We start from the raw sequence: 26,993 nt of genomic DNA, 5'->3' as shown, positions 1-26,993 counted from the left end.
TAGGTGAGAGCTTGGGCTCAGGGACCTTAAATAACTTGCCAAGGTCACATAGCAAGTACGTGGTGAAGCTGGGAGTTGAATCCCATCTATTTGATTTCAAAGTCTAAATCCTTAACCACCCACTATCCTTCCGTGTGTCAGTCGGCATCCCCACCAGACTTTGAATAACATGGGGACGAAAAGCATGTTATTAGTTTTCACACCTTTCACCACCCCACTAACACTTCTAAGTGCTTGTCCCAGAGTAGGCATCAGGAAATGTTTGCTGAATGAATCGTTGATCTTTCCTCCCACTCCTGGCACCCCCTAGTCCTTCAAGTGCTTCCCTCTCCATAGCCTTGAACCAGCTTTTACAGAGCATAAAAGGAGAAGTTATAAAAAGAAGTCTTTCTCTCCAAGGATACAATTAATCAGAAAGCTTCAGTTGCGCACATACCTCTGTCTGTATAAATACATGTATTTGTATCTATATAAATAGTAGCACTCACAGAGGTTGCTAGGTCGGTGATGTGGTTGAATGGGAAACTGACAGCGTGATTCATGCTCAGGTCAAATTTAACTCTAACCTGTTTGTGCAAGACAGATTCACTTCAAGAGCCCTTTCTGTTGCATAATTGCTATGGGCCCACCTTCTCCCCAGGAGAGGATATTTCCACATCAGCCCACAATCTCCTGCTGCTGCATACCCAAGTCGGATCTGGAGTCTCTTGGCCACTTTCCCAGCAGTGTGGGCCCAGGTAAGATCCAACCAGCTGTCTTTGTCAGTGCAGGAAGGAATAATAAAAACTGCAGCAGGGGGCCCTGCCAGCCAGGCAACCTGGGAATATGAGATGGAGAACCCTCTGGGATAGGTGATCTAGAGAAAGGCATTCACCCATCCATTTATCTATCTACCTTCTACCCATACATAGCATCTATCTATTCATGTATAGCATTCATCCATCCACGTGTTTAGCTGCCTAAACACGTATCCATTATGTCCACGCATCCATCACATTCATTTCTCTATCCATCAGGCATGCATAAAATACGGGCAGCCACTATCTGCCCGCACTGTGCTGAACACTGGGGTTATAGTGAAGAAGTCAAACAGAGCCCTTTGCTCTATGGGGCTTATGTTCTAGCATGAGTTCAGTCAATAAACACATGATCATGCCAATAACTTATTAATCAGAGGCTTCAAGAAGTGCTATAGAAAAGAGTTACATGGTGTTAAGAGACCCTGTACCTAGGGAACTTGGCCTAATCTTGGGGCCAGGGAAACCTTCTGAGAGTTATGGATAAGAAGGAACCATTCATCCAACCAGGAGCAGGGTGGAGTTTTCAGGGGAGAGAGGAGATCCTGAGGGCAACTTGGAGCCTGAGAAGACCTCAGTGTGAGTGAGAAGCGAAGTGGCTTTGGTGCACTAAGGAGGAGAGTGAGAGGAGACGGGACTGGGGAGGCACGGGGAGGCAAGACCACCGAGGACTTTGGAGGCTGTGGAAGGATTTGGTGTCTGGAAGGATTCTAACTTCCTTGTGGTTCCATTTTCTCTGATGGAGTGGGAGGTTCATGACTTCAACAGGAAGGTGGTACATCATGGTGGAGAAGTGCAGAGCTGAGCTGAACTCTAAGCCCCTCCGTTCTACAGATGTCCAGGCTTAGTGAGGCTCTTGCCTCACATTTAACTTCTCTGACTGTCAGATTTTTTCACTTATGAAATAATGATAATCATTCCTTCCTTTTGTCCTTCAGTTAGCTAATATTCATAGAGCACCTACTATATGTCAGGTGCTGTTCTGGGTGCAGGTGAAATTCCGATGACCAAAATAGATTAAATGAACTGGGTTGTGACAAGGATTAAATGAGATAGTGCATATAAAGCATTGCTAACATGCCTAGTTCATCATAAGGGTTTATTAGACGGTAGCAGTTTTGATTATTATTTTAAAAATTAATTAAGGAAAACTTTTCTAATATTGCTCAATATATTGGGATCCCCAGAGAAATAGCAGGCGGCATTTTCTCCCTCCCATCCTAGCATCCCTATTTAAGTATTCTACCAACACAGACACCTGATACAGTCTTCATTCATCCCTCTTCCTTACATCTGACAGCCAATCATTTACCAAGTTCTGCCTGTCCTACCTCCTAGATATCTCGAATGTATGCACTCATCTGTAGCTTCCATTCACTGACATAGTTTGGAGATGTTAATCTTATGCCTGTCTAGCACAAATTGTTAATTGCTGAGTCAAAATATATGCATTCCCTTCTTTCTTACTAAAAGAATCATGATTCTACTTGTGCCCGCCATGTTCATTATTTCAGGTTAACTACTCACATTCCCAGCCTCCTTTGCACTTAGGAGTGCTAGTTCTGGTCAAAGAGTTAGAAGCAAAGTTTCCTGAAGGAGACTCTACCCAAGAGTTGCTATTTCCTAATATCACTCTAAAAAATGTTCTAAGGAGATAGGACAATGAAATGCCATATAGGATCCTGGATTGGATTCTAGGCCGGAAAAAAAGACATCAGTGGGAGATTTGGCAATATTCTAATAAGACCTGGTGTTTAGTTAATGATATTGTGTTCATGTTTATTTCCTGGTTCTGATAATTTTACTATGGTCATGTAAATTGCTAACAAGTGATGAAGGGCATACTGAATTCTTTGTACTACATTTTCAACTTTTCTGTAATTCTTCACCTATTCTATTTCAAAATAAAACTTTTTCAAAAGATCCTTTTAAGCTTAAGAAAAAAATTATAAGATAAAAGAGATTTGAAAAGTTTTAATTATATTTTTATTCTAGAGAGCATGGAGATAATGAGATATGATATTAGCACCCTTATATTTCTCTTCCCCAGCTTGTCAATTTCTGTTAATTATTATTGAGACAATAGATAAAGGTATTTTTGCTCCATCACCCAGGCTGGAGTGTAGTGGTTTGATCATGGCTCACTGCAGCCTTGACCTCTTGGGCTAAAGTAATTCTCTTACCTCAGACTTCCAAGTAGGTGGCTGGGATCACAGGTGCATGTCCACATGCACCACACCCAGCTTTTTCTCTTCATCTTTTTTTTTTTTGTAGAGACAAACTATGTTGTCCAAGCTGATAATTATTTTTATATTGTCAAGATTTAGAGCATTTATATAATTTTTTGGCAATCATAATTATTACTGGAGTTTTTAATCTTAAATTACGTATTTAAATACATTTAGTGCACACCACCAGACCTTTTGTTTCCTGAATTCTTTATTGACTAGATATCCTAAATAGGAACTTTTCTCAAGAATGGCTCATTGCTGCTGTGTTCCCTGAGTTCATACATGCTTGAATATGTCTCTGATTTGCTATTCCATACAAATGAAAACTTGGCTAGGTATACAATTCTGGGATTTACATTCAGAACTCTGTAAACATTCCTCTACCATTTTCTGTCATTGGGTTTTTAAAAAATTTACGTATTGTAACATTGACTTGTTGGCATACTGTTTTATAAATTTTAATATATCCAATAGTCACATAACCATAACAAGAATCAGAATTCAATGATTCAGAATCATAGTACCGTGATTCTCTGAACATTTCATATGCTACTGCTTCACAGACAAACTTTCTCTAACCTGTAGTCCTTGGCAACCAGTAATCTATTCTCTGTCCCTGTAATTTTGCCATATCAATGTCATATAAATGAATTTATACAGTATGTAACCTAATACTGATCTATTTTGTTAAGCATAATGACTCTGAAACACATCCATACTGTTGTGTGTATCAACAGTGTGTTCTTTTTTATTGTGTTGTGTTGATAATCTGCAATTTGCTTATCAATTATTAAAGGACAGTGTGATCATTGCCATTTTCCTTCCCACCAGCAATAAATGAGAGTTCCAGTTGCTCTCTCTCTTTGTCAGGACATGTTATTAGATTTTCCCTTCTTATTTTTGGCCATTCTAGTAGGCATGTGATGGTTTCATCTTGGCTTTAATTTGCATTCCCGTAAAGGCTAATGATGTTGAACATTTCTTCATGTGCTCATTTGTTAACTCACGTATCTTCTTTGGTAAAGTGGCTATTTACGTTTTTTGCCTTGTTGATTTTTGAGAGTTCTTTAAATATTCTGAAGACAAGTCTTTTGTAAAATATGTGGCTTACAAATATTTTGTCCCCACAGGTAGCTTGTATTTTCACTCTCTTAGCGGAGCAAACATTTTAAATTTTGATAAAGCCCAATTTATAAAAAAAATTAGTGGATTATGCTTTTGGTGCCATATCTATAAACTTGCCTAACCAAAGGACATGATGGTTTCTCCTGTTTTTAGAGATTTTGTCTCAAATGTTCCATCTGTGACTATTTTGAGTTAATTTTATGGAAGGCATGATGTATAAGTTGAGATTTAGCTTTTTTTGCACATAGATGTTCAATTGTTCCACACTATTCTTTGAAGAGTCTTTTTTCCATTGAATTGCTTTTGCAACTTTGTCAAAAACTGATGGACCATGTTTATGTGTCCCTTTCTGAACTTTCTGTTCTGTCCTACTGTTATGTGTCTTTCTTTTTGTTAATACCTCATTGACTTTATTACTGTAGCTTTTACACCAAATATTAAAATTGGGTAGTGTAAGCCCTCTAACATTATTTTCTTTATCAAAATTATTTAGGCTCTTCTAATTCCCTTGCCTAAAAATATAAATTTTAGAATCAGCTTGTCTATATCTACGGAAAAATTTCTGCTGTGATTATGATTAGAATTGCATTAGTTTGGGAGAACTGACATCTTAACTATGTTGAGTCTTTGAATCACTGAGTATGGTATGTCTCTCTGTTTATTTAGGTCTTTTTTCAGTGTTTTGCAGTTTTCAACATACAGATTCCATACATGTTTTATTAGTTTTATGCCAAAATATTTTATAATTTGGCGGTTTATTATAAATGGTACTGTTTTTAAATGTTCTGTTTCTAATTGTTTATTGATGGTATACAAAAATATGATTAATCTTATGCATTGACCTTGTATTCTGTGACCTTGCCAAACTTACCTATTAGTTCTTTTTTGTTTTTGGATTCCTTGGAATTTCCTATTGTCTGGAACAATCAGATTGTCTGGGAATAGGAAGAGCTTTATTTCTTACTTTCTAAAGTGTATGCCTGTTATTTCTTTTCTTGACTTATTGCAGTGGCTAAGACCTGCAGCACAATGTGGAATAGGAGTGGTGAGAGTGGACCTCCTTGCCTGGGTCCAAATCTCAGAGGAAAAACTTTCTCTTGCAACATTCAATATTATGTTCATTGTAGACTTTTTGTATATGCCCTTTATTAGGTTAAGGAAGCTGCCTTTTAATCCTAGTTTGCTGAGAGACATTTAAAAAATCATAGATGAATATTAAGTGTGGTTAAGCATATTTTCTGCTTCAATTAATATGATTATTTGGTTTCCTTCCTTACTGTGTTAATATGTTAGATTTATGTTGACTGTCAAGTGTTGAACTGTCATGGCACACCCAAGATAGACCTCTCTTGGTCAACACATATATTGTGTGTGTGTGTGTATGCATGTGTGTGTGTGATTTGCATATACACAAATACACAGTCATGTATCACTTAACAATAAAGATATGTTCTGAGAAATGTGTTAGGTGATTTCATCATTGTGTGAACATCATAGAGTGTACTTACATATATCTCGGTGGTATAGCTATGCACTGCTATGTATGGTACAGTTTATTGCTCTGAGGTTACAAACCTGTATAGTATGTTATTGTACTGAATGCTGCAAGCAGTTTTAACGCAATGGCGTTTGTGTATCTAAACATTTTGAAACCTAAAAAAATGTGCTGTAAAAATATAGTATAAGAGATTAAAAAAAAAATTAGTGTCCTTGTCTAGGGCTCTTCCCATGAATGAAGCTTAAACGACTGTAAGTTGCTCTGGATGAGGCAGTGAGTGAGTGTTGAGTGAATGTAATGTGAGTGACAATTCTGCACATTACTGTGAACTTTACAAACACTATACACTTAGGCTACTAAATTTATAAAAATCATTTTTCTTTCTTTCGTAATAAATTAACCTTTAGCTTACTGTAACTTTATAGACTTTAATTTTAAAAACTTTTAGATTTTTTTGTAATAACACTTAGGCTTAAACACATTGTACATCTTTGCAATAATATTTTTCTTTATATTTTTATTCTATTCACTTTTTAAAAAAATTTTATTTCTCAAAATTCTTTTGTTAAAAGTTACAACATAGCACCCATGTTAGCCTAGGCCTACACATGGTCATGATCAGCAATATCACTGTCTTCCACTTCCGCATCTTGTTGCAGGGGGAGGCGTTCCGGGGCAATAACACACGTGGAGCTGCCATGTCCTACGGTAACAGTGTCTCTTCTATAATCCTTCCTGAAAGACTTGCCTGAGGCTGTTTTAAAGGTAACTGTTTTTTTTTAAATATAAGTAGTAGACATGCACTCTAAAATAAGGATTAAAAATATAGCATAATAAACACATAAACCAATAACATAGTCTTTTATTGTCATTACCAAATATGTACTGTACAAAATTGTGTTGCTCTACTTTAATATGACTGACAGTGCTGTAGGCCTATTTATGTCAGCATTTACACCAACGTGTTAGTAAGGTGCTTCACTATAGCGTTAGGATGGCTAGAACATCACTAGGTAATAGGAATTTTTTGTCTCTGTAATCTTACGAGACTACTCTTGGTCCATCATTCACCAAAAGGTTGTTATGTGGTACACGACAGTACATGATTTGCTGATATTTTGTTGAAACCATATGTATGAGTTTGGAGTTATATGGTTGAATGTTTTTAACTATTAATATTAATTTGATTTTTTAATAGACATGGGAATATTTAGGTCATCTATTTCTCCTTGGGTGAGCCTTGATAGTTTGTGGCTTTCAGGAAATTGGTCGGTTTCAGCTAAGTTGTCAAATTTAAGTGGATAGAGTTGCTCATAGTATCCATTTATGTCTGCGCGGTCTGTGGTAATATTCCAATACTTTTACTCTAGAGATTGGGAATTTGTGTCTTCTCTCTATTTTTCTTAGTTAAGCTGGCTAGAGGTTTATCAATTTTATTGATCTTTTCACAGAAACCGCTTTTGGTGTGATTGATTTTCTCTATTATTTTTGTTTTCAATTTCATTGATTTCTGGCTTTATCTTTATTATTTCCTTTCTTCTGATTGCTTTGAGTTTATTTTGCTCCTTTTTCTAGTTCCTTAAAGTGGAATCTTAGATTGTTGATTTGACACTTTCCTTCTTTTCAAATATAATCATTTAATGATACACATTTTTCTTCTGAACACTCCTTCAGCAGCATCCTACAAACTTCGAGATGTATTTTCATTTTCTTTCAGTTAAAAATTTTATAATTTCCCTCGAGACTTCCACACTGACTTATGGATTATTTAGAAAGGTCTTTTTAAAAATTTTTCTAAGTATTAGGGGAATTCTCCAGATAACTTTCTTGTGTTAATTTTTAATTTAAGTCCATTATGCTCAGAGGCATTCTTAGGATGATTTAAATTCTTTTAAAAGTTTAAGGTTTGTTTTATGCCACAGAATATGATCTATTTTGGTGACTGTTCCTTCAACCTTTGGAAAGAATGTGAATTCTGCTGTTCTTGAATGGAGTCGTCTGCAAATGTCAATTAGATGAGTTCACTGCCGATGGTGTTCCGTTCTTCTCTGCTCTTGCTGATTCTCTGTGTACTTGTCCTATCAGCTCCTGAATAAGTGGTGTTCACATCCCAACTCTGATTTGAGGCTTGTTCATTTCTCTTTTCAATTATAGCAGTTTTTGCATCACATATTTTGAAACTCTGTTGTTAGATACATACATCTTTAAGAGTGTTACGGTTTCTTCGTGATTGATGCTTTTTCATTATTTAATATGCTCTTCATCTCTGGTAATTTTCTTTTCTCTGAAGTCTACTTTGTCTAATATTAACAGAGCTACTCCAGTGGCTTTTCTTTTTATAAGTATTTTCATGTTATATTATTTTTCATCGTCTTACTTTTAATTACTTATGTCTTTATATTAAAAGTGGAGTTCCTGTAGACATGTATAGTTGAATCTTGCTTTTTCTTTTTTTCTTTTTTGGTCCAAATCCAGCAATCTCTGTTCTTTAACTGGTGTGTTTAGACTATTTTCCTTTACTGTAATTATTAATGTTTGAATGTAGAACTACTATTTTATGGGTTTTTGGTTTTTTTTTAGTTTTTGACTGTTTTTCTTTGCTGTATTTTCCCTTTCCTGGATTCTTTTGAAGTATTTGAGCATTTTTTAGCATTTTATTAAAATTTTTCTATTTTTATTTTATTACATCTTTTTGTATACAGTTTTTATATGGTTGCTTATACAGGCCCCTGGGCCCTCCCTATTGTATTTCTCATACATGCCACATCTGTATGTAACCCAACCACACAATGTTATAACATTTTGCTTTCAACTGTCTTTTTTTTTTTTTTTGAGACAGATTGCACTGTTGCCTAAGCTGGAGTACAGTGGTGTGATCTTGGCTCACTGCAACCTCTGCCTCCTGTGTTCAAGCGATTCTCATACCTCAGCATTCTGAGTAGCTGGGATTACAGGCATGTGCCACCATACTTGGCTAATCTTTGTATTTTATTTTAGCTGAGATGGGGTTTCTCCCTGTTGGCCAGGCTGATCTCAAACTCCTGGCCTTAAGCGATTTTGCCCAACTCGGCCTCCCAAAGTGCTGGGATTGCAGGTGTGAGCCACTGCGCCCAGCCTATTTTAAAGTTAAGAGGAGAAAGACAATCTATTTATCCAGATATTTACCATTTTTATTGCTCCTTCTTCAGTGCTCATGTTCTAAGTTTCCTTCTGGTATTATTTCCCTTCCTTCTGAAGAACTTCTAATAGTTCTTTTAGAATGGTATTCTGGTGACAAAATCTTAGTTTTTACCTTCGTCCAAAAATGCCTTTATTTTGTTGTCATTCCTGAGGGATATTTTTGCTGGATATAGCATTCTGAGTCAACAATTCTTTTATCTCTTTAAAATGTTGTTATACTGCCTCTTGGCCTCCATGATTCCTAATGAGAAATCTGCAGTCATTTGGATAATTGTTTCTCTATGTGACATGCATTATTTTTCTCTGGCTGCTTTTGAGATTATTTTTTTTTTAAGACTCAGAGTCTTGCTCTATTGCACTGGCTAGAGTGCAGTGGCATGATCATAGCTCACTGTAGTCTTGACCTCCTGAGCTCAAATGATCGTCCCATCTCAGCTTCTCAAGTAGCTAGGGCTACAGGCATGCATCACCACACTCAGCTAATTTTTAACTTTTTTGTAGAAGCATAGTCTCACTATATTACCCGGTCTGGGCTCAAACTCCTGGCCTCAAGTGATTCTCTTGTCTCAGCCTCCCATAATGCCGGGATCATAGCCATAAGCCACTGTGTCCAGCCAAGATTTTTTATTTGTCTTAGACATTCAGCAGTTTTAATTGTAATATGCTTGAGCATGGATTTCTTAATTTATTCTGTTTTAATTTGCTTATTTTCTTGAATCACGTTTGTGTGTTACACAAACTATGGGAATTTATAGCCATTCTATTTTTAATACTTCTTTTTTCTGTACCGCATGCTTTTCTCTCTCCTGGGACATCAGTAACATGAAAGTAGACCTTTCTGTATTGCCCCATAAGTTCCTGAGGCTCTGTTCATTTTTTTAGGTTAGATAATTTCCATTGTTTTGTTTTCAAGTTCACTGACTTCCCTCTGTTATTTACATTGTGCTATCAAGTTTATCAAGTAGCCACATTTTAAAATGTTGGTTATTGTGTTTCTTTTTCTTCTTCTTTTTTTTATTTTATTTTTATTTTTTTAGAGAGAAAAAGAAAAAGAAGGGGAAAAAAAGAAAAAGAGGGAAAAAGGAATATTACTTCATTCCTAAAATGGGTTTCAATAATGGCCGATCAATATTTTGAGTGTTTAAAGTGGTTAATGCATATTTTGTGTGTTTAAAATGGAGAGCTCTATTGTGTTTATTTGTTCTGGCTCTGAGTTCAAGTCCTGGATATCGTTATCAATTTGTTGTCTCGTTGAATCTAAATCTCATTATGTGTCTTATGTATCTGGGTGTTAAGATCTCTTATTGTTACATTAATCCTTTTACCCTTGCATCCTTGTAGCTTTGAAATCTATTTTATTAAGTGTGAGAATTGCAACTCCTGCTTTTTATTTATTTATTTTTGCTCTTCATTTGGTTAGTGAGTTTTTTTCCATCCCCTTGTTTTGAGTCTTTGTATATCTTTAGATATATCGTTAGATTTTGTGGATAATGTATATTTTGTGTGTTTAAAATGGAGAGCTCTATTGAGTTTATTTGTTCTGGATCTTAGTTCCAGTCCCAGGTATCGTTATCAATTTGTTGTCTCGTTGAATCTAAATCTCATTATGGGTCTTATGTATCTGGGTGTTAAGATCTCTTATTATTACATTAATCCTTTTACCCTTGTATCCTTGTAGCTTTGAAATCTATTTTGTCAAATGTGAAAATTGCAACTCCTGCTTCTTATTTATTTTTGCTCTCCATTTGGTTGGTACGTTTTTTTTTTTTTTTTTTTCCCAACCCTTTATTTTGAGTCTATGTATATCTTTGGATATACCGTTAGATTTTGTCTGTATCTTTTGATTGGGAGATTTGGTCAATTTAAATATAGGGTTGCTGCCATTTGTTATTAACTGGCTATTTTGTCCTTTCGTTGATAAAAATTCTTCTTTATGTTAATGCTCTTTACTTTTTGGTGTATTTTTAGAAAGGGTCATACTGGTTGTTCCTTTCTGTGTATAATGCTTCTTTTAGAAGTTCTTGTAAAGCAGGCCTGGTGGTAATAAAATCTCTGAGTACTTGCTTGTTCCTAAAAGATTTTATTTTTCCTTCAAATGTAAAGCTTAAATTGGCAGGATATGAAATTCTGGGCTGAAAGTTCTGTTGATTAAGTATATTGAATATTGGCCCCCACTCTCTTCTAGCTTGTAGGGTTTCCGTTGAGAGATCTGCTGTAAGCCTAATAGGCTTACCTTTATGGGTGACTTGATCTTTCTCTCTGGCTGCCCTTAATATTTTCTCCTTCGTTTTGATCTTGGTGAATCTAATGATTATGTGCCTTGGGGTTGGTCTTCTTGAGGAATATCTTTGTGGTGTTCTCTGTATTGCCTGGGGTTGAATAGTGTCCTGCTTTGCTAAATTAGGAAAATTTTCCTGGATAATGTCCTGGAGAGTATTTTCCAGCTTGAATTCATTCTCTCCGTCACATTCAGGTACACCAATCAAGCGTATATTAGGTCTTTTCACATAGTCCCATATTGCTTGGAGACTTTGCTCATTCCTTTTTATCCTTTTTTCTCTATTCTTGTCTTGTCGTTTTGTTTCATTAAGTTGGTCTTCTACCTCTGATACCCTTTCTTCTGCTTGATCCATTCGGCTGTTTAAGCTTGTACATATTTCACTAAGTTCTCGTGTTGTATTTTTCAACTCCATAAGTTCATTTGTATTCCTCTCTATATTGTCTATTCTTTTCAACATTTCATCGAACCTTTTTTCCAAGTTCTTAGTTTCTTTACATTGGGTTAGAACAAGTTCCTTTAACTCCCAGAAGTTTCTTATCATCCACCTTTTAAAGCCTACTTCAGATAATGGAACACAGTCCTTTTCCATCAGGGCTTGTTCCGTTACTGATGAGTCCTCTTCCATCAGGGCTTGTTCGGTTGCTGATGAGTCCTTTTCCATCAAGGCTTGTTCCGTTGCTGATGGGTTCTGATTTTGGGTATGCTCGGCCTTCTTAGGCTGTTTTTTTCCCTTCATTGTAGATGACCCGCCTTTCTAATTAGTTTTCTGAGTCGACGTCCGACTTATTGATTCCCAGTGCTGGGATCCGAGCAACCCACTGTGGCAGCCTAAATAGCAGCGATAAGACTGATGGTGCTCTTCTGCCCGGGAATCTCTGGTCTGGCTTCCCTCTTGAGTCCACAACAAGCGGCTCTGACTTCCTGGAGCTCCAAACTCCCGTCAGTAGGGGAAGCGTCCCGTTGGCTCTACATGAAGAGCTGCTGTGCCGAGACGCCGGCAAAACCGCTGCAGTGGCCACAAGAGTCGCGCTGGTGACCCGTGGGGCTCCTCCACTGGGAATGGGCTGATCGGTGAGTGATGAAAATTCGTCTAATGATGTGGCGTCGTCTCGTTCTCTGGGCTTTCACTGGGAGCTACAATCCTGAGCTGTTAGTGGTCGGCCATCTTGGATTGATCTCGGTTATTGTGTTTCTTTCTTTTCTTTTTTTTGAAGTGGAGTCTTGCTCTGTCACCAGGCTGGAGAAGTGGCACAATCTTGGCTCACTGCAACCTCCGCCTTCTGGGTTCAAGAGATTCTTCCGCCTCAGCCTCCTAAGCAGCTGGGACCACAGGCGTGTGCCACCACACCCAGCTAATTTTTGTATTTTTAGTAGAGATGGGGTTTCACCATATTGGCCAGGATGGTCTCGATCTCTTGACCTCGTGATCTGCACGCTTTGGCCTCCCAAAGTGCTGGGATTACAGGCGTGAGCCACCGTGCCCTGCCAGTTATTGTGTTTCTAAATTCTAAAATTTAATTTGGTTCTTTTTCATAGCTTTTATTTTTTTACTGAGACCTCTCAGCTTTTCATTCAACAGAGCTTGCCTTCTTGGATTATAATACTTACATTAAAGTCTTTGTCTAATCATTTCAACATCTAGACCCTCTTGCCATTGGCATCAGTTGTGTTTTTTACCTGAAATTGTTAAACTTTTTATTGATTCTTTATATGTGGAGTACTTTTGTATTGTATCCTGGCCATTGGAATATCATGGTATGAGACTCTGGGTGTCATATTTGTTTAAATCCTATATAGAATGCTGATTATTGTTATTATTACTTTAGCCAGGAAATTGACCCACTTAGTTTTGGGCTACAAGTTTTGATCCACTTTCTGTGGGCTGTAGTTTCATCATCAGTTTAGTTTTTAAAGGATTTCTGGTGCTAGTCAGATGTATTCTGCATAGTTACTGTCCACTGGCCAGTATGGGATCTTGGTGGTGGTCTATCTATCTTCTGGTTCAGTTCTCAGTCTTCGGTATATGTTTAGGATTATATGCATATATGGTTATTGCAGCAATAAGCCTAAGAATACATACACTACTTTATTAGATACCTTTCTTCAGCTGCCTCCTCTGAGGGTAAGTGGCAGAGAGAAAGAGAGAGAGAGAGACAGAGAGAGAGAGAGAGAGAGAGAGAGAGAGAGAGAGAGAGAGAGAGAGAGAGAGAGAGAGAAACATCAGCAGGTGAGCACCTAGAGCCTAGAGCTGAGGATGCTGAGAATCCCTAGCTGGTCTAGCTATTGACCATGTTTGAGCGCATGGTCAATCTGTGCTTGGTCTCCAGATTTCTCAATCAGTTGAGCCAATAACTTTTTAATTTCCTAGACTAGGTGAGATCAGGTCTAGTGAAAAAGTTCTGAGTAATGTGTAAGCCTCTCGTGAGCATGGCAGCCAAGGTGGTGCATGAGATTGTGGAATAAGGATGTGTCTAGAGAGGGAAGAAAAGAGAAGCCCATTTTAAAAGACAGGTAAGGAAGAGGAGCCTGTGGAAGAGAATGAGAGGAGTGCTTAGAGACACAGGCGAGTTATTCGTGGTGAAAACCCTAGAAAGAGAGTGAGTCAAGAAATGGAGAGTAATTAACAGTGTAAAGTACTTGCGGGGGATCAGTCAAGATAAGAACTGAGAAGGGCCCTTGGGATCTGTCAACATGAGGCTGTTGACAAAACAGTTGTAGTCACCACACTAGAAGAGTCTTTTGAAATCATACTCTACACCCTCTTCTGCAGATGAGGAAAGTGAGGCAATGAGCTACTTAGTTTTTGGTTTTGTTTTTTTGAGTGGCAGATGCAGAATTACAGTAAGTAGAGGTCAAGGCTCTAAGGATATTTAAAGGTCATCTGCTCTGATTCCTTATCTAGTACTTGAATCTCCAGTACAACAGGTCTCTGAAACCCAAGCTTAAGTGCATCTGCTGGGAGAGAACTCAGCTCCCAGCTCAAATGAGAGTCTGATTCTTTACACCTAGTTCTCTTATACCACAGGGCAGACACATGCCGGGAGATTGTCTGCATCCTGAGCTGATCCCAGAGGGAGCTGACTGGATTTGGAAACTCAGAAGATTAGGTCAGGTTTTGAGTTTTAAGAAGGCTCTTGGCCAAAATGAAACCCTCTCCTCATAATTCTGGCCACTCCCTAAATAAAGACAAATCCTCGGGGGAATTCCAGGACCAGGAAATTCCAGGACCGGCTTAACATTTCCTCATGGGTGCTCATAGGCAACTCCAGCCCAGTACCTCAAAACGTGAACTCATCACCTTCCCCTGCCAAAACCCATTTTTATTCTTGAGACTCTGACTCCTCTTCCATCCAGGTGCTCAAGACAGAACTCTGGAGGTCTCCTTGACTCCTCTCCCCTCCATTCCCCAATTTTAAAACGAATCATTATTATTCTTCCCAGGCATCCCTGGAACTTGTCAGTTTCTTCTTACCCCACCATGCCTCTCAAGAACAGGCCACCATTACCTCCCCTGTGGACAATGATCAGCCTTCCAACTGGTTTCCTGCTTCCAGTGTCTTCTTGTATAACCTGTTCTCCACATTGAAGCCTATCATCCCCAAGCTCAAAACCCTTCAGTGCCTTCCCATTGTTCTCAGGATGAAATACAAGCTCCCTAACGTGGCCAAGAGTTTGTCCTTAACTCTGGGGCTTCTGCCGGCTCTGTAGTCTCATTTCATGCCTCTCTCACTCCCTTTCTGCATTTTCTTGACAAGGCCATGCTGTTTTTCTCCTTCACTGCTTTTCACTATTCCCATTCTTGAAGCTCCTTTTTTGTCACCTTCACTAATACTGCCTATAGATTCTTAAGATCTTTGTTTGGGTATCAGCTTCTCAGTAAGGCTTTCCTTAACTACGCTCCATCACAGTTAGAATCGTTGCCATCTCTATCCTCTCACAGGTCTTTGGGATGCTTCTATTACATAACTTTTACTACTCTCTAGTTATCTGCTTTGACTCTTTCTCTCCAGTTGACTCTAAGGCCCCGGAGAACAGGGAATACGTCTGCCCTCGTTCCACAGTATTTTTACTGCCTGGCGCATCCCTAGCACAGAGAGTGTGGTAAGTGTGTACAGTTCTATAATTTCATTATTTATTCAATGCTTATGGTGTTGTTGGCACCACTTGCATGAAAAAGAAGCTGGGCTCAGATGAATTAGTACACCATAATTCTTACTGCACCTTACAGAATTCAGATAGACATCCTCTAAATTCCCTGCCTCCCAAGAAGCCGGGAGTGTAACAGCTAAGATGGGAGCTGTTGTGGCCTCTCCAGAAGACCAACCCTCAAAAGTGTACCCCAGGAAGTCTCATTTCAATATCAGAAACTTCTCCCTGGAATATCAGTAAGCCCTATGATGACATCAAAGCCAACCAGTTCTCTGATTAATGTGAGCTAATTACTATTAGTAGATGTAATTCTAGCCCAAATATAAAGCCTTGGTGGCCTAATCATCCATTCACTCTTTATTCAGCAAATATTTAATGAGCACCTACTCTGTGACATTCTCTGCACCAGGTGCTGAGAACACAAGACAGACAGGGGTTCCCTGTCTGTAAAAAAATAAAATAAAAATTAGCTAGGCATGATGGTGGTCAGGTTGAGCACGGGGCAAGGGACGGCTGTTAATTAATGACACAGCAATTGTGATTAGTGCTATGATGTAAAAGTATTGGGTTCTCTAACAGCATATAAAGGGGGGCCTGACATAGGTCTGGAGAATTGGAAAGGATTTCCCTGAACAGTGGCTTAGGTATACATGATTTTGCCAGGAAATGAAATGAGCCAGGAGTGTTCCAGGCAGAGGGAGCAGCAGAGGAAACGGACTTGGCAGATGGGAAGGAGCATGATGCCTTTTAGTTGCTGAAGGAAGGTAAATGGCAAAGCATTTGAGAGACGAGATGGGCAGAAAGAGGCTAGGGAAGCAAGCAGGCCCAGACCATGCCAGGCCTTGTAGGCTATGATAAGAATTTACAGATTTTTTTCTAAGAATGATGAAAAGCTCTCACCAAGAACTGTTTGATCCTCTAAGGAAACAGGAGCAGCTGTTGTCAAGTACTTGGCATGTATTTAATTATTATAATATCCATGCATGGGAGGTGGGGTAGTTTTCAAACTTGGCTGTAAATTGATACTCCTCCCACTTAGAGATAGGGTCTATGCCAGGTGCAGTGCCCCACACCTGTAATCCCAACACTTTGGGAGGCCAAGGTGGGCGGATCACCTGAGGTAAGGAGTTCGAGACCAGCCTGACCAACATGGAGAAACCCCGTCTCTACTAAAAAAATAAAAATAAAAATTAGCTAGGCATGGTGGCGCAAACCTGTAATCACAGCTACTCAGGAGGCTGAGGCAGGAGAATCACTTGAACTTAGGAGGTGGAGAGTGCAGTGAGCCAAGATCACACCATTGCACTCCAGCCTGGGCAACAAGAGTGAAACTCTGTCTCAAAAAAAAAAAAAAATAATAATAATAAAAGATAGGATCTATGTCCCTTTCCTTTAATCTGAGTGGACTTGTGATGGTTTTGACCAACAGAGTGCAAAGAAAATGACAGTATGTGACTTGCAAAGCTAGGTCATGGAAGGTCATGCAACTTCTGCCCGTTCACTGGAACACTAGCTTTTAGAATCCTGCTGGAGAGGCCACAGGTAAGTCACTGTTCCAGCAGAAGCCAGCCTTTGAGGCAACCCTGCCTGGGACTATGTGAAAAAACCTCAGGTTATTCCTACCGTCAGCCATGTGAGTTTTCCTATCTGAGACTCCAGACATCATGTAGCAGAAACAAGCCATACCTGTTACGTCCTGTCTGAATTTCTGGTCCCCCCCGGGACTCTGTGAGCATAATTGAATGATTGCTTTATTGTTCCACAAAGGGTTAATGTGGTTTATTATGCAAGAATAGAGAGCTGAAAGAGTAGATATATTATTAGTATTCTCGCATCTTACAAATGAGGAAGCTGAGTTTCAGAAAGATTAAGCATCCTGATCCAGGTCTTGCAGGCCGTCAATGAAGAGCCACGATTGAATCAAGGTCTGGTTCATTGCAGAGCCTGCTCCCTTCTGATGATCCCAGGTGACTCCCACGCTGAGTAAAGCTCCCTGACAAAATCCTCCAAGCTCCCCCATTACTGCTCGTCAATCTGGAGAGCCACTTTGGTTAATCTAGATTGCAATGACTAGGATTTGGTTACAGAAACAGCCTTCATGATACATTTGATTTGCATTCTTTTCAAATAATTGAAAGACATTCACTCTGCAGTCACTTCGTTTCTGACTGTATTTTTCCCCTCCACACCCACAGGCAAGAGCCAGATATTTGTGCCAACCCTGACAAATCTGCTTCTCTCTCCACATTGCCCCCAGTGTACCAATGCCCACTGGTCTCCTATTAAATCCCAATCAGGGTTGTGAGAGGGCTGATTCAGCTCCCTCTCCCCACCCCCCGGGAAGAGTTAGGGATGAGCAAATCACTTATTGGAGTAATTCTGGGAGCTGAGGCAGAGCCATGGCTGGAAGCCACCCACTAACTAGAAACCCAGGACATCAATCAGCCAAACTGATTTTTCCGCCGCTGCGCCATTTAAACAGTTATCTTTGCTCGAGGCTTTGTCCAAAGTTACTTAATCAGTGGGTTCCTGGGCGATAAGTCACCGCAGCCTCACTGCACTGTCTCTGTGTCCTGGGGCTGCCTCTTTACTCACTTCTCGAGAGGGGTTGAAGTTCATTTGTTGCACTCTAAAAAGAAGAGCGCTTACACTGCTTGCGCACATATTCTGGTTATAGCGGGAAGATAAAAAAGGATATTGAGGTCTGCTGGGATATCAATATACTTCGCATTTGACGCCCTGCGGAGGCAAGGAAGGAAGGTTTAAATTCATTTATAGCGCCCCCTGCTGGTCGCTTTGTCCCGCTGCAACAGACGCACGATCCAAGCTTTCGGGGGAGCCCCTTACAAGCTAACAGTGGGGTGCGAGGGGAGCCCTTAGCCACACAATCTCTTTTTCACATTTACATAGGGAGAAGTTGAGGCCAGAAAGAAAAAACATGATTTACTCAAGGTTGAATAGTGAGTCAGTGCTATTGTTACAATCGGCCTCTCCCGGGCTAGCACTTTTTCTAGGCTCCGAGAGTGCCCTGCGCGTAGTAAGTGGCTCTGATTGGTAGCACAGCATGAAATTGGGAGGTCCTGGATTCAAACCTAAGCTCTGCCACCTAACAGCTGTCATGAGAAGGGACTTCTCAGAACCTCAGTTTTCTCATCTGTGAAACAGGGGTAAAACAAAAATGGATAAAATAGGATTTTGTGAGAATTCCTGCATCCACACATTTATTAAAAACCTATAGAATGTTTGCTATGGGCCCGGCACCGTGCTGCGGACTTGTGGTATAATGGTGAATAGAACATTGCAGTACCTGTTTTTTGCTTTTTGTTTGTTTTTAGGGTGGCAGTCTAATGAGAGTATTAGATAACATATGCAAATACACAGCATAAATTCAACAACTGGTGAGAAGGGAAGCATCTTCCCTTTGATTTTCCACTTTCCAAATATCAGGCTTGGGGCCTTGCCCCAGCTGTATTAGTTTAGGAATATTGATGACTCGAAGAGATTAAGTTATTTGAAGGTCAAGACCACATAAATCTCTGTATTCTTCAGTATGTCTGGCCCCAGGATGCGCTCAGTAAATATTTGTTTGGTTGCATGAATGCCCCACGTTCTGGCTTCCTCGCCTCCCCGGCTGCCAGCCAGTCGCTGTCCGTGGTGCTGAAAAGCAAATTCCTGTTGCTGGGCATGAGGCGGCGCAGGTGCTGAGGCAGAAAATGGAGCCCAGGGGAAGTGAATAGAGAGAGGAAGAATGAGCCAGCTTTTCCACTGACTATTAGTGACATCTTCATTTTGCCATCTCTTGGAATCCAAAGCTGATATTTCTTTTTCCAGATGTCCCCACTTTGCATTTCTTGCTAGCTGGAAGCACTGGGCAGACAGGTGTTAATAACCATGCAGGATGATACTCTTGATAATGGGGGAGGTACTGGGAGTCCTTAGCCCCATAAAGCCCTGTGTTAAAGTGTTCTGAAAAAGTGGTGGCCCCTTTCTTCAGACTCTTCCTGAGGAAGGAAAAGGCAGCAGTCATCAATGCCTTCAGCAGCTGATTTCATCCATGTCTGTCACCCAAGAATGTAGGCAGCTCTGAGTCAGAACTGGCTGTGGAAGTTCTGACTCAGATGTATATGGTAGAGCCATATATATGGTATATAGTAGCTAAAGAGAGATTGGTCTGGGATTAACAGGTGGAAGCTGGGTGAGTGTTTCATTTTGACCCATATTTAATGTGATAATGTTTTTACTTATTCATTCACTCTATAATTATTTATCGAGTGCCTTCCATGGCCCGGAACTATTACAGGAGCTACAGATATACAGTCAAGTACAAGAAAGACAAGGTTTCTGGCTTCCTGAAACCTACATTCCAGTGGATGAGACAAAGAATAAACAAGTACTCAAAGGTGTAGCACAATTCCAAGCAAGAGGATAGATGATGATAGAGAATGCTCTTTTAGATAAGGTGATCATGGGAGACCTCTTTGAGGAGGGGTCATCTGAGCATAGATGTGAATGAATTGAGAGAATAAGACATGCAAATATTAGGGGAGGGCAGCATTCCAGGTAGAAGCAACAACAAGAGCAAACACCCTGAGATGGGAACAAGATGGTATATCCAAGGACCAGCAAGGGGGCCTGTGGAGTGGAGCAGATTAGACATTAGGGGACATGAAGATGTAGGCCTTGAGGAGGACAAAGCAGGATGCCTGGAATGCGAGAAATACAAAATGACAGTTACTGCTGCACCTGCTATCATTTATTGATCATTGCATATGTAGCAGGCACTGTTCTAAGCACTTACATATATCAATTTCATACTTGCAACAACCTTATGAGGAAAGTGAAGTTATTACTCCATTTCACTGATAGGAAAATTGAAGCCCAGAGAGATTAAGCAACTCGCCAAAGATCACAGAGCTAGTCCAGGATTGAGCCAAGTGGTCTGGCTCTGGAGCCCTTCATTGTTCCTAATTACTGAGTTCTACTGATAAAAACATCATTACTCAGAGACGTAAGTGACTTGCCTACTTATACACAGCCCAGAAATGATGGATCAGACTTGAATCCTATGATTAAGCCCTAGGGTATTTCCACTGCACCACACTGCCTCTTTCTATGGTAAAGCAGAATAAAGGAGAGAGGCTGTTCTGTGACACCCCCACAGAGGCACAGAGCAGTTTTAAGGCTGCCAGCGAGCCCCGTGGGGATTTTATTTAAATGATGATCTGCACTGTGCAGTTGTCTGATATTCCCTCCCACTTACCTTTCTCAAATGTGAAAACCATGTCACTCCATGCACCCTCCCGCAAGCACGTAAATGCTTTACCAAGGAAGCTGAACCTTTCTGTAAAGATTTGGGGTGTTGAGAAAGCTCCCTCCTTAAATGCCATTATTTCAGGGACTTGTAAAGATGACTCAGAGCGAGAGAGGGGAGCTATAATAGAAAATTAGTGATCTTATCCAAGATGGGACCCAGGCTGAAGGCCCAGCTTTAGACTGATAAAGGCCCTTCAGCGAGGGCTCCAAGGAGTCCTGAGTTGACACTGACCAGTTTAAGGAGAACTCAGGAGCAAGGCTCCCAGCTACTTCCATTCCCCACAACTTTTAATATTCCTGAATGTGTCACAAAACTGCGAGGGTGTGGAGTGTGCATGTTCAAGGGTATGTTTACATGTGTGCTGCTGTTGTTTCTGTGTGCATGTATGTGTCTGTGTGTATCAGAGTCAGGTTGTGCTTCTATAAATTTGTGTGTGAATCTGAGTACTAGTGAGGGTCTGTGTATTTGACCATGCTTGTGTGCATCTGTTCATAACCAGATTTGTATATGAGTGTTGTGAATCTATGTATGGGTACTTGTGGGTCTCTGGGTGAGAACCTCTATGCAGGGAAGAATCCTAGATGTTTAGTTAGAAATTGTCAAATGCAGGTAGGCTATGGATAATGGAAGCAGTTACAGTGCAGGTCTTTTGATGGTGCTAATGAGGTAGGAGAAGAAAAAACAGTGAAGTTAAACCACATATAAAACCTTTAAGAAGTTTTCCTAAGGATCAGCTGCTATTAATGGCAATAGCCATTTCTAATTAACAATAGTATTGTGGAACCAGTCATAGCAGCTCCCATTTTGAGACTACCTACTGGAGGCTTCATTATATTTAGTATCTGCCATTCTCATGACAGCTCTGTGTTTCTCACTATGTGCATTTCATTGAGGAGGCAACTGGAGCTCAGAGAGGTTGAGTAACTTGCCCAGGGTCACACAGTTAGCAGGAGTAGAGCCTGGAGGAGAACTCAGGCATCATTGATGCTAGAGGCTGAGTTTTCTTCCCTCTCCAGACTGCAATTCTTCGCCTACACTAGCCAGCACCCCCAGCTCCAGCCAGGCCCCAGCCCTGGGACGTGAAGAAGAGGATGGCAAAGCAGACACAACACAAGGGGAGAACGAGGGTCTAGGCCCCACTGGTCCATGGAGTTGTGTGGCCATAAGACAGTAGTCTTCCCTCTGCACCTCCACTTCCTTATCACTAAATTGGGAATCCGGATTCACTGTTCTCCGCTCTGACTGGGCCACAGGGAAGGGGTCTTTGTGGATGGTTCCTATATCACCTTGGGAGTGTTGACCTGGAAAGAGACCTCTGTGTGGAGACAGAAGAGGAAATTCAAGATATGTGTCCACCTGGCCTAGGGCACTCACTCCTTTCCTTCCCAGTTGTGGGGGATACACCAGCTTGGGCCTCAGCCCCCATTCTCATCCACTCCCTCTCTTCTCCTTAGTGCCTTCCCTGTATTGCAGAGATGGAAGTTAAAAACTATTTTCCGCAGCCTCCCTTGCAGCTAAAACTGATGTCAATTATGTTCTGCCAATTAGCTAGACTGTGTGAGATTTTGACTCGAATTAAAACAGAGGCTGTCTCTCTGCCGCTGTGGCTCTTTCTTCCAGCAGGAGCCATCATGGCGGCATGGGGGTTTTTGCAGGAGCATCTCAGAGTCTGGTGGCCACCCCCATGGGTGTTGAGAGGCAGTTATGATGACGTCATTGTGGCTCCCCAGTCCCAGCTTCCAGATTCCTGGACCTGAGTGGGACAGTAAGTTCTTGAACTCACTGTTTGCAGGGGTGGCCTCCTGTTTCCCTGACTTTCTGACGGCACGGCTGGTTGGTCAGGTAGTGCTCTGGGAGTCATTTCCAGAGGCCCTGCCTACTCCTCCAGAACCTTCCCTCCCCTAGCACCTTGTAAAGTTCCTTATCCCCTATGTTAAATCAAGTTTTGCTTTAAAAAGCCTTGATGGTTTCTTTCGGCTGCACAGAACCCTTTCTGATCACCATGGAGCACTCCTACTCAGCCTTCAAAACCTAGCCTTGGTCTCCAGCTCCAAAATGACTTTCCATATTGACCAGACTGGCTTGGATACTTCTCCTATGTATCCACACCTCTAGCTCAGCCCTGTCCAGGTGGTGCTGAAATTACTGGAGGTACTGTTTACTTGCTGTCATCCCTGCCAGCCTGTGATCCCCAGAGGGCAGGAACTGGGTCATCTCAGCCATGCAGCTGAGTGTTTAGCAGAGAACCTGGCCTATAGTACATACTCTAGGTGTTTTGTGGAATGAATACAGAAAAGGCCACAATTTGTCAGTTCAATAGGATTTAGGAGAATCTGTAAGATTTATGACTGAGAAAAAAGCCATTTAATCTCCCCCTCTGGCAAAAAGAAACTCACCTGGCATAAAGAGCTATTATTAGGAGTGATATATCTTATGGGGCTCATAGGATGTTGAGGAGCAGCTCTTAAATGAAAGGTCTCATTTCAGATCAAATACCCAGGCTCTCTTGGCAGGTCTGTCCTCTTGCTGATGTCCAGGCTTCAGCTGAGGAATTAGGAGCTGCTGGCTTTTGAGAGGTAGCTTGATGAGTGAAAAGAGCCCTGGCTTTTGAGGCAGACAGACCAGGGCTGATATCCCAGCTCTACCACATCCTGACTGTGCAACCTCAGACAGGTGACTGAGCCCTCAGCTTGGCTTCCTCGTCTGCAAAGTGAAGCTAGTCATATTTACTGCCTGGAGTTGTTGTGAGGATTAAATGAGGTAGTTTAGGAGATGTGCCTGGCACCTGGCAAGGACTCGATGCATGGAGGCTGTCATTAGATTTTAGTGATTTGGGATGTAAAGTTTTTCTCTTTTTTTGGCAGAGGGCTAAAAACATTTCACATCATTACCCACTGAAGTTGAAACCAGGCATCCAGTCCTGCCACTGACCTCTTGTTCAACTGGCAGCAGAGGTCAAGTGCATGTTCCAGACACGTAGACATAAATGTGACCCAGAACATAGTAGGCGCTCAGTAAACAGGTGTTCCTCCTTGCCATGTGCTGTTTGGATTCTTGTTCAGGTCTTGGTCCCAGAAAGCTGGAAAGGACAGGAGCATCATGGGTGGATGTGACAAGGCAGAAAGGGGCTCAGACTTTGGAGCTATACAGATCTTGATGTGAGTCCTGACTTTGTCCCTGTCCTGCTATGCTACTTGGGAAGTCATTTCACCTCTTAGTGTCTCAGGTTCTTCATCTGCAAAGTAGAACTACAGTGCCTGCCTAACTGGGCTACTGAGAGGTTACTAAAGATCATATATCCCGGTTCTAAGCATTTTGTCTGGCTTATGAGGGTCACTCTCAGTGGATAATAGCATGTATGCGTTTGCTGCTTTTGGGTTTCAGCTTGCTTCTGTGAGGTAGTCAGGCAAAGCATGGGCTTTGCAGTCAGAGGAACTTGGGGTCTATTCCATTTATGAGCTGTATGACCTCAGGCAAGTGACTGCATCTCTGAGTTCAGTTTCTTCCTCTGGCAGATGAGGGCAAAAATAGCACCTACCTTGTTAGTTTGCTGTGAAGATTAAATGAGATAATAGCACCTACCTTGTTAGTTTGCTGTGAAGATTAAATGAGATAATAATACATAAAGACGAATTAACAGAGTGATGGGCACCAAGTAGACAGACAGTAACTATCAGCCCGGCGTGTGGAAGTTGTGCTGCCAGCTGAGGCAAAATAGGAGAGAAGGCAAAGTTTTGCCCATTGGGAACGGGAAGTTCAGCGGATTCGTAATGCTGTTGCAGCCATTACCACTATGTACAACTGGAACATTCTCATCACCCCAAACAGAAACGCTGCCATTTAAGCAGTAACTCCTCACATCCCCCTTCGCCTAGCTCCTGGCAAACTTTACTCTGCTTTTTCTCTCTATGAATTTTCCTGTTCTAGGTACCTCATAGAAGTGGAATCAATACAATATTTGTCCTTCTGCGTCTGGTTAATTTCACTTAGTGTCATGTTGTCAAGGTTCGCCCAGGCTGCAGCGGACATCTGAACTTACTTCCTTTTGATAACTAAATACTAATACGTTGTCTGTGCATCTGCCACATGCTGTTTATTTTTCTGTTGATGGAAACTCGGATTGTTTTTAACTTTTGCTGATTGTGAATAATGCTGGTATGGGCTGGGCATGGTGATCACACTTATAATCCGAGTGCTTTGGGAGGCCGAAATGGGAGGATCATCTGAGGCCAGGAGTTTGAGACCAGCCTGGGTAACATAATGAGACCCTATCTCTAAATAAATAAGTTAGCTGGCTTATAGAGAACTATGATTACATCATTGCACCCCAGGCTGGGTGACAGAGTGAGATGCTGTCTCTAAATTAATGGTGGTGATGAAGATGATGATGATGATGCTATAAACATTGGTGTTCAAGTATCTGTTAGAGTCTTTATTTCAGTTCTTTCAGGTGTATATGTAGGAGTGAAATTGCTGGGTCATGTGGTAATTCTATGTTTAACATTTTAAGGAATCATCCATCTTTTTCCCCATAGCAGTGTAGCGTTTTCCATTCCAGCCACAGCACACGGAGTTTCTAGTGTCTCCATTTCCTTGACCTTGGCTCTTTGAGGTGCATTAGGAGACCCACCTTTGTTTGGCAAACTCCTATTCAACCTTCAAAACCCACCTCATATGTTACCTACGTAGGGATCCCCAGACAGAGTACATCACTGCTGCCTCTGTATCTTGCATTGCTTTGCTTTTGCACCCGCTCCTTGGCATTTTATGCCCACAGATGTCCCCCACTGGACAGTGAGCTTGCTGAGGGTAGGAATCATGTTGGATTTGAATCTGAATCACCAGCACCAGGGCACCAAGAAATGCACATGAGCCAGATGAAATGATTGAGTAACTTCCCTCTAGATCTCTGAGCTCTTTGTCCACATGGAGAGCCATTGCCAACCCTTTCCAGCCTCCAGATGTGCTTCGGGTAAAGTGCTGTGTTGACCTGGCGCTTGGGGTCCTGTGTGGCTTCTCCTTTTCCCATCTTTCACTCCATGCTCCAGCCACACCGAACCACTTGTTCTCTTATCACTAACTCAACAAATGTGTACTAAGCACCTACAATGTGCCAGGCAAGACTAAAGGCCACCAGCAGAAACAGTCAATAAGCAGATAAACCAATAAATATTTTGTGTCAGTGAGGGACAAATGCTGTGGAGACCGACAGAGGTGGGTGAGAGATGGAGAGAGACGGAACACAGGGCGTGCAGGAGAGACCTGGTTTAGGAAGTGACATTTAAGCCCAAAGCTAGATGCAGTGATGGAAGGAATACAGCAAGGGCAAAGTCCCTGGGGCAGGAACATGCTTGGTGTGTTTGAGGAGCAGCAGGGAGGCCAGGGCAGTTGCAGAAAGCAGGGAGGACAGGAAGGCAGCAGAGAGCAGACCCTTCATGTGAGGCATGTGGACCTTCTTCTAAGTCGGGTGAAAGCCACTGGAGTGTTTTAAGGAGGGGCGAAGTACAACCTGAGTTGCCTTTTATTGTTGCTTTTGTCTTGAGACAGTTTTACTCCTGTCACCCAGGCTGGAGTGCAATGGCGTGATCTCCACTCACTGCAACCTCCACCTCCCAGGTTCAAGTGATTCTCCTGCCTCAACCCTCCGAGCAGCTAGGATTACAGGCGCCCGCCACCATGCTCGGCTAATTTTTGTATTTTTAGTAGAGATGGGGTTTTACCATGTTGGCCAGGCTGGTCTTGAACTCTAGACCTCAGGTGATTTGCCCGCCTCAGCCTCCCAAAGTGCTAGAATTACAGGTATGAACCACAGTACTTGGCCTGAGTTGCATTTAAAATAACCTCTCTGGCTGCAGAGGAGCAAGCAGTAGGGTGGGATAAGGGTAGAGGCAGAAGCCAGCCATCTAGGGGAGAAGCAACAGCCACGCAGGGCCGAGGCAATAGAGCCAGAAGCAATGAAGACATGCTGAGGAGGTGTCAGCTCAAGAGAAAGAGGGGAGTCAAGAGTGACCCCCACCATCCCACTCAACTCTTCTTGCTTCTAGGACTTTGCCTACATTGTTCCCTTTGCCCGAAATGCCCTTTCCTGCCCTCTGCCTGGAAAACTCCCACCTGTGTCTTAGTCCTCAGGTTCACTCTCACTTTCTCCAGGAAGCCTTCTCCCACCTCCTCAGCAGGCTGGCTTGGGATCCCCTTTCTATTCCCACAGTATTCCAGGTATCCTAGCCTGTACTTTACACACTGCGGTGAGTGGCTGTTCCTTATATCTGCCCTTCAACCTGGATTGTGAGAACAAAGAGGGCAAAGTTGTGTGTGGCATATTAAGCCTAAGGGCTTAGCACAGAGAATGGCACATTGGGATGTTTCAATATAAAAGAACAAGAGGCCAGGAGTGGTGGCTCACACCTGTAATCCCAGC

The 26,993-nt window shown here is 41.6% G+C and overlaps 1 protein-coding gene and 1 long non-coding RNA gene across 11 annotated transcripts in view; one reads left to right on the top strand and one right to left on the bottom strand.

The window, feature by feature from the left end:
- PDYN (prodynorphin) overlaps nucleotides 1–26,993 on the top strand; it is a 126,397-nt gene that overhangs the window by 81,037 nt on the left and 18,367 nt on the right. For 7 of the 10 annotated variants that reach the window (XM_078371198.1, XM_078371197.1, XM_078371193.1 and 4 more), the window contains exon 4: nucleotides 6,311–6,416. The gene's annotated coding sequence lies outside the window, so the exon portion shown is untranslated. Of the gene's footprint in view, nucleotides 1–583; nucleotides 738–6,310; nucleotides 6,417–15,122; nucleotides 15,214–26,993 lie in introns of all 10 variants that reach the window. The other 3 variants (XM_078371194.1, XM_035298246.3, XM_078371192.1) reach the window with 2 other exon arrangements.
- The window catches only part of LOC103792803 (uncharacterized), a 59,430-nt gene continuing 49,851 nt past the window's right edge, over nucleotides 17,415–26,993 (bottom strand). Inside the window, exon 4 of the long non-coding RNA XR_619683.5 lies at nucleotides 17,415–18,000. This is a non-coding gene — a long non-coding RNA (uncharacterized LOC103792803). The remainder of the gene's footprint in view (nucleotides 18,001–26,993) is intronic.

Source organism: Callithrix jacchus, chromosome 5, assembly GCF_049354715.1.
Source record: "Callithrix jacchus isolate 240 chromosome 5, calJac240_pri, whole genome shotgun sequence".
Lineage (NCBI taxonomy): Eukaryota > Metazoa > Chordata > Mammalia > Primates > Cebidae > Callithrix > Callithrix jacchus.
The sequence above is the reverse complement of the archived record's forward strand: the minus strand, read 5'-3'. Positions and strand labels throughout refer to the sequence as shown.